Source organism: Dasypus novemcinctus, chromosome 2, assembly GCF_030445035.2.
Source record: "Dasypus novemcinctus isolate mDasNov1 chromosome 2, mDasNov1.1.hap2, whole genome shotgun sequence".
Classification (NCBI taxonomy): domain Eukaryota; kingdom Metazoa; phylum Chordata; class Mammalia; order Cingulata; family Dasypodidae; genus Dasypus; species Dasypus novemcinctus.
Genome location: NC_080674.1, coordinates 150,291,352 through 150,299,130, shown reverse-complemented (window position 1 = coordinate 150,299,130; position 7,779 = coordinate 150,291,352). Strand labels below are relative to the sequence as shown.

Here is a 7,779-nt window from a genome sequence, read left to right as displayed (position 1 = left end):
TTGAGGGATTATTTTTCTTTCTTTTTTTGTAAAGAAAACTTTTGATCGAGTATCCAATCTCTTCTTGGAGACATAATCAAATGTAAAGAAGTGACCCAAATACAGGAAGAATTTTTAAAAAATCCATAGTTACTCAAATTTATTCTTCAACATAGGCCAATCCTCTTTCATTGGGGGCTCCCAGCAATTAGCTGGCAATCTTGTCCTGTGAGTCTGAAGGATTAAAGCAGGAGCAAAGAACAAAAGGAACCGATTTGCCACACTCCTTCCTCAGTCTTCATTTCTTAACAAATCAGACTTCATTTCCTCCAGTTGCCTCCTTACCCGCCTAATCTTCTTTCTTTCCTCCACCCACAGTCCCCTAGGGGAAGGATTCTTAAAGGTAACTTTAGGGAATGCCACCCCAACAGAATTCCTCCAGAATCTGCAAAGGTTTGAAAGTGGTTTCAGAAACTAGAAGATTTCTTTTTTTTTCTCTCTCATTATTGGAATTCTGAGCAAAGTGCAACTTCTTTTGATCATTGGATTTTAGGGGGAAAATGTAGTAGTAGGTAATAAACCACCCAAATCAGGTTTACCGCAAGTTTAGATAGAGTCCTTTCCCTCCAGCAGACTATTTAGGACAATGCTCCCAGAAGGTCACCACATTAAAAGAAGCAAAGCCTGGGAACGGCAGGCGTGACATCTGTTGAACTTACTGTTCCATCTGTCACTGACATGGGCCACATACAAATCTCTAGAGCTCTTGGGGACTTTATGGGGCCTGCTATCCATTCCTTTTCCTTTACCCTTAAACCATTCCAAACAGGAGCATCTACCCTGTTTTTAAAGACCTCCAAGGAAGACTCCATAATCACTTTTAGCCAACTATTTAGAAATTAATTTCCCTATGGCCTGTTCCAATTGGTCTAGATAGACACATTTCTTCTCATAGTCCTGCCATAAAGAAGTGGAAAATACTGTGGAAAAATTGCCATGAGCTATGAGAAGAAGTACATAAAGACCAAATGATTAATTTTACTCAGCCATCGATACCATGAAAATATTGTAAGGAAAAATGAACACATGATTTATAAAGTATATGTTCTGTAAGTTTATCCCATTCAACCTTCTATAGAAAGTGACAATTCAAAACAAGTGCTTACCTACTATCCTTATTTGGAAGCTCTGTGAAACTGCTACAGAAATTAAGTCTGACAATTTATAAATTCTCAGCATGGATGTTGGGGGAAAAAAAATTTACTTTAAAAATTTACTTTAATACCTCAAATCTAGTCAATTACCAAACCACAGAAGAGCTTAAGGCAAAGAAAGTTGGAGACCTATGTACAGATTAAACCCCATTTCATGGGTATAGTCTCAGGGTCAATAAATGTAACTACCAAAAAACACCCTTTGTCATGGATCCACAGACCCAGCACTTGACAGTCACTGAGTCAGATCTAGAAAAAAAATGGGTTGCTAATTCTGTTTCTTTAGGCCAGCAGTTCCCATGGTTTTTAATATAGTACCAAATCATGCTAGTAATAAAATGAAAGGCTAGTGAAAATGTTGATCCACCCAGTGGCTCGCTCACTAATTTGTCCGCAATTTCAAAACTGGAAATAAATCACGGTTGTAAAATCCTCATTGCTGATAATCAGAGAGGGAAAAAAACAACATACTAAAATGACCACGATAACATCTAACCAGGAAACTGCCAAATATGGCCTGTGAAATGTTCTGTCAAAATAAAGATGTGGAATCAGGAAGCAGATGGCAAAAGTCTTGCTAAAACCTTACTTAAGGGAACACTTTGGCATTTCTGGACTGTCTGCAGATGGAAAGAGGGCTGTTTGATCAAGTACAAATCTAGCTGAGTTACTGATAATAGGCTGCTTCAATCCTTTCCACTTGGCTCAGGAAGTAGCTGCTATATATGGGGGAAAGCAGCTCTCAGTGGGGGGCACAAATGCAAACCCTAACTATGTATGGTGAAACTCATTACAGATTGGCCTATGGGCTGCATTCTGGAAGATTTACAGAAAAGGGACAGGCGGGGATTCATGATCAGAAGGCAGTTTTCTATAGTTTTCTGATAGCGCTTTGGTAGGAAACCACCTTCTCTGAGAGATTTCATTTAGGTTTTTGACCCAGTCTTGTCTCACAGGCCGTGTATACCACTTATGGTGAAACTTCCTGACAAGTGAAGAATAACAATGAATACTGCCTTCTTCTCAGAGCTCCAGCACTAATCTTTGTATGACTTAAATAAAATCACTTTTGTCAGTTTTGGTGGCTATAAACCTGCAATGAAATATGGATGGGGAAAAGTTTATGAAACATTTCATTTCCCACATAAATGATAAAAATTAATCGTTCTTAGAGCAGGATGAACAACATATAAAGTAGGGTTGGAAGATGTCGATTTCACCAACTACTTCTCATTTTCTACCCTAGGTGAAATTCTACATTAATGCAAGAAAATTCTGTGTATTTCATATATTCTGTATTCAGATTTAAGAGATTTGCATTTAATTTACATCTTATTAAGTTTTCAACTGATGAGTTTAAGAATTAAAACATCTCAAAATCAGAAGACAGTGCTTTTTTGTAAAGGAAAATGCAACACCAAAAACAAAAACAAAAACACATGCTTTTAAACAAAAACCTGTATCAAATTAACTCTTGGAGTAATATACTTATTCTCCAAGTAGCAAATTCTGAGAATAACTGGAGGGCTAATGGAATCAAAACGCCCAACAATAGATCGACTACTTCAGATGTTTTAGAAAGGAAAACTGTCTTTAGAAGGATTGCTCTCCACTGATAAATTTTCCATAGCAGTTCTTTTGATAGGCCATAAAGTTGTAGGTAAGAAATGATGAGCTAGGTTATAAAATAGCCTCTTTTTAGAATAGGGATGATATAAAATCAATTTCTGGAAACTTCTTTTACTCTCAACCTAAACTTACTCTCCTCCCTTAGGGAATTCCTGGTGTATTTCTTTAGGATGTGCTCCAGTTTAGCAGGAGAGCTTATAAAGAACCAGTATTCAGAGGCCACCTGTTGAAGAGCACTTTTTTGGTGGGTGGTCTACATGAACATAACTGTACACATTTGCAAAAGTCCATCTGCACGTGGAAAAAATTAAACCAAGAGTATCTCAATATTGGCTTAGCAAGTATGCTCACTCACTTCTCCTTATCAACCTTACAGACTATAATACTATATATGCTTAAAATACGTAAAACACAATTTAAAAAAAATACACAAACCATCTACAGAAACATATTTTGTCATGCCCCTCATCATTGCTTAAATCATGTTCAATAAGTCTGAGAGTGAATGTTAAACATTTCTAAAGAGCTGAAAAACAAGGACTAATTAAACACCAGCACAACCTGAATGTTATTCATCTACATCTTGCATGTGATTTACCTGGATTCACCAGAGAGGTTTCAACAAGACCCAGATAGGAATTAGGAGCAATATCTTCACACATTACAAACACAGTTCTGCATCTATTATTGGCATGTTTGAAGTTAAAACTTGATTACTACTATTTGCAAGAATCAGGGCCAAGTGATTTTTCAATTTATATCTCCATCTACTACATCAAAACTCAAGAAAGGTCAGGACAGTGGGAGGAGGGGTAGGATTGGAGTCAAAGTTGAGGCCAGGGCTCCATTTGTGGGGTACACGTCTGTTGAGTTTCATCCCAGAACCTCACCATTTAAGCTATCACTTTAATACTATTACTATTGGTCCTGATACTCTCTTTCAATAATCATTTCTTGGCTTATTTCTTCTTTTAAATATAGATGATTTGTAAGAACTATATTCCAGTATAAGAATATAGAGAAAGACAAAAGAAATTTCATCTGTGTTACTTGTAGTGACCAACACTTCAACTCAAATGCTTAAATTTAACAAAAAAGCAAAAAAATTAAGAGTATCATCACCTACCCACCAAAAACTCTCAAAAAATTGATCTCATTAGCAAAGATAGTCATTCTTCCTATTTTTAACATGCAAAAATGACCCTACAGAACCCTTAAACACAAGTTTGCGTAATTCCAAATGGCACCAACAGGTCAGAAACTTGCAGGACCTCTGTGGGTGAATCCTACTTGTCCTTAGCTCTGGGTCAAAACCATTTTATTCCATAATCTTCTGCAAACAACAGTAATTTCTCTCTATCCTTTCAAAATAAAGAGCCACCCTTATCTGAAAGGGTTGTTCTTATGTGTGTTATTTTGAACCTTATTTAAAGATCAGGAGAACCCAAGGAAACGTATGACCTGGGGTGGAGGGAGGGACATTCTATGGCACAAATGGGAAGAAAGAGAATCAGAGAACACCCAGATAGAAGAGGAGGAAGCCAGGTGAGGTGTACTAAGTACGTGAATACCTCAGGGAAGGGCGGGCGCTCCAGGTCCACGAGCATCCCTGCAACCATAGGCCACTGGCTTCTGAAAGGGTTATTCTTAATAATGAACCTACCAAAGGGAGAAATAAGAGAGAGAGAAAAATGAAAAAGAACAGTTGTGCACAAACTTTTCTATCTTGAAAAGGACTCTAGGTGACAAATGGTACCAACTTTATTCACCTGAAAAAGACTTTAATTTTCGGGGAATGACAAAACATTTCAAAGAAAAAAAAGAGAAATCATCCTCTCTAGACTAAGTATTTTTAAAGCATACTGAACTGTGGGTTTCCATTTGACAATATCTTATGGACTACCAAATATACAGAAATAGGAATTCCAAATATTTCAGTGCTCTGAATATACAAAACCAAATAAGGCACAAGGACCTAAAGAATAAACATGAACCTACTCTACAATGTTTGAGTTAATGTGATTTAGGGCCCTTCTATTTTGTTCTGCAAGGTTTAAATAGTTCTCTCTCCTGCACGTCCACATTAATGCAGATAGATGTATTCATTTTGGAACTTTGAACATTATAGGCCATAAACTCTAATGTTAGTATAATATAGTACAAAATGGGAAAGGAAAAAAAACAAAACTTGAGATTTTCATAAAACTCTCTGCTTCTCTATTTTAAAATATAACTTTTAAACAGGAAAGTACTATTATTTATATAATCAATAAACTGGTGAGAATGATCACTGAAATGTTGAAATGCCAATCCAAGAGGCTTCAACTTTTCTATTTGGCTTTCAAACAACCTACACTTCTGTGTTTTACATACACCCCTAAACGGCCTTCCTATGCTGACTCCAGACACAGTTCACACGCAGCAAATGAACATTTGCAGCTATCAATACTATGTAGTCATTTTGTGTAGTCATTTGGCCATCATACTGCATTTTTTCTTCGTTTTTCATCTGAGTAAGGGGGCAATGGAAAAATCAAATGGCTGATACTGAAAGAACCCCTGGTCTCTAAATTTAATACAACTGAGGTAGAAATGGAAATCATGAGAACTGGGTGCTCTAAGGACTTAAACAATTTGGCTATGCAACCGAGAAAATGAAAAAGTGGGAAACATGCAGAAACCATTGGAAATAAATTGTCTAAGACCATGTCTAAAAAATGAAGCATAATTGGGAATTCCAGAATGGTTAAGATCTCTACAGCGCCTCCCTGTAAGATATTTTAGTCCGTTACCTTCCATAGAACCTATTTTCACATACATTCAGTAATGTATTGAGAATAATATGAAAGAACAGGACTTCCTCTGTTGGTAACAGGAGTAAAACCTGGTCTCAGACCAAATTTTTTTTTTAATTTACTGAAGATTGTGTAAGATTTTCAAATAAAATTGCCTTAGCAATCAACAAATGCAAACCAAGGAAGTTTATGTTTAAATTAAACACTAGTCTACAGCAAAAGGTGCTACACAAGAGACATTTATTAATGTTCTGTTGTATTTACAGTTTTAACATAGCAAACCAAGGTGAATTACCACTAGGCAGAAAGCACATCATACTACACTTAATATCATCAGTTTCTGCTAACACATTGTAAAAGTGAGTAGTACAGTATGTTAGGGATCATCTGAAAAATCCAAAAGCCAATTCTTTCTTTGCTCCTAGTGCCTAACTCCCTCCTTACCACCAACCCCTGGCCAATACTCAGGAGACAAAAGAAAAAGGGAAAAAAAAGGAAGGGGGGGGGACATAAGGACTCTTATTCATAAAAAAACTTCAAAAATTGCATTTTAGTAATGAAGTCACAATTGTCCTTGTCCTTTCTGTTTATATGGTGACAACACCTTTAGAATCTCTAGGTATGCACCACAGAAGAATTACTGAAAATTCAGAATACAGATGATAAAAAAATTAATGCTTATTATTTACCAATTAAGAACATATTTTTGACCACAACTTAAATGTATTTTGCACTGATTTTGCTTCAAGGTGTTCACACAATACAACAGAAGAAATTTCTAGATTAATTTTAACAGCAAATATGTATTATGTGCAGAAATGCAGTCATAACAAAAATTTAACTTTTGAGAAAACTCATTTAAGATGGCCAGCATTATACATATCTTACACTAAAATATTTAATTCCAAATTTATTTTGAAATGGAGAATGAGTAAAGCAAGATTGCCCCCTACTGACTATAGGGACATGGCTCATGCTATTTAAAATGACTACAAACAATATATAAGGCATTATTAATACATCACAGACTTGATTGCGAGAGCTTTTTCAAACATTAACCACAAATGATTCAATGATTACAGAATTCTGCATTAACTATTAAAATTTTACACCTAGGAACAAATAGAGAGAAATGATCTTCTTCAACAGTACTTTTATTTATTTATTTTAAAGCAGATGATTATTCCTGTGTTCTGCATCTTGATTCACTTCCTGCAGGTGTTCTCTTGCTTCTTGAGAGAGAATTCATAAACGCAGGAAGGCCTTTGCCAGAAAACATCTGCAGAGAAGGATAGTGAATATTGAAACTCTGGTTAGCTTGTTATTTTGGCTGAGAAGGATGTAGTCACAAAAGAAAAGCAGGATGTTTGGAGACAAGTACATTTTAACATAGTTTTCAGATTCCAATACACTGATATCGCTGTATTGAATAAACATTAAAATTTCAGTTAAGGTTCTAAAAGCTTCCAGAACTAGAAAGAATATGAATCCTTTCTCTGAAAACCCATTAGAGTCTGAAAACCCATGAGGATCTCTTTCCAAATCTCCAAGCTAAAGAACAGAATGGAAGCAGCACTTCTTTATTCCACGCCCTCACAGCAATGACTGAAAGAAGGTACAGAGACTGTAGAATCCATGTGCACAAGTCGTTTTTCCAACTACCTGAAGCTATTGTTTATCCTGCTGATTCTGCCAGATCTTACACAAGGAAAATTTCCAACAAGAATGCCAATGATGACACTCTGTACTTGTGTATAGCAAAATGAAAAAAACCCAAATATCTCTAAAATATATAATATATATATATCTCCAAACTAATTTTAAAAAAAGGAAATATAAATGACTGAAATCAAGGTTCTCAAAATAATGTCCACAGATTTTGTTAAATGCAATTTTCATCCAATATTTTGAGGTATTTCTGTACTGGCATAGCAAATTGTTTTAGCTCTCACGGAAATAACCTGGGGAAAACAACAACTCCCTATATTAATGCTAAAAGAAGGAACACCAAAAAGATACATTAACTGCTTAACAAATATTTATTGAGAAACTAATCTGTATTGCCTGGCACCAAGTAAAGGCTGGATGGGCTCATATAAACCATGGCTAATTTTCCTCTCTCCAAATCACTGTAAAAGTCACAAGAAACTCTTCTATATTTT

At 35.8% G+C, this 7,779-nt stretch overlaps 1 protein-coding gene across 1 annotated transcript in view; it reads right to left on the bottom strand.

Annotated features, from left to right (window-relative positions):
* Window positions 1–5,840: 5,840 nt before the first annotated feature.
* Window positions 5,841–7,779, bottom strand: part of NDFIP1 (Nedd4 family interacting protein 1) — a 53,467-nt gene continuing 51,528 nt past the window's right edge. The window contains exon 8 of the mRNA XM_004452614.4: window positions 5,841–6,896. The gene's annotated coding sequence lies outside the window, so the exon portion shown is untranslated. The remainder of the gene's footprint in view (window positions 6,897–7,779) is intronic.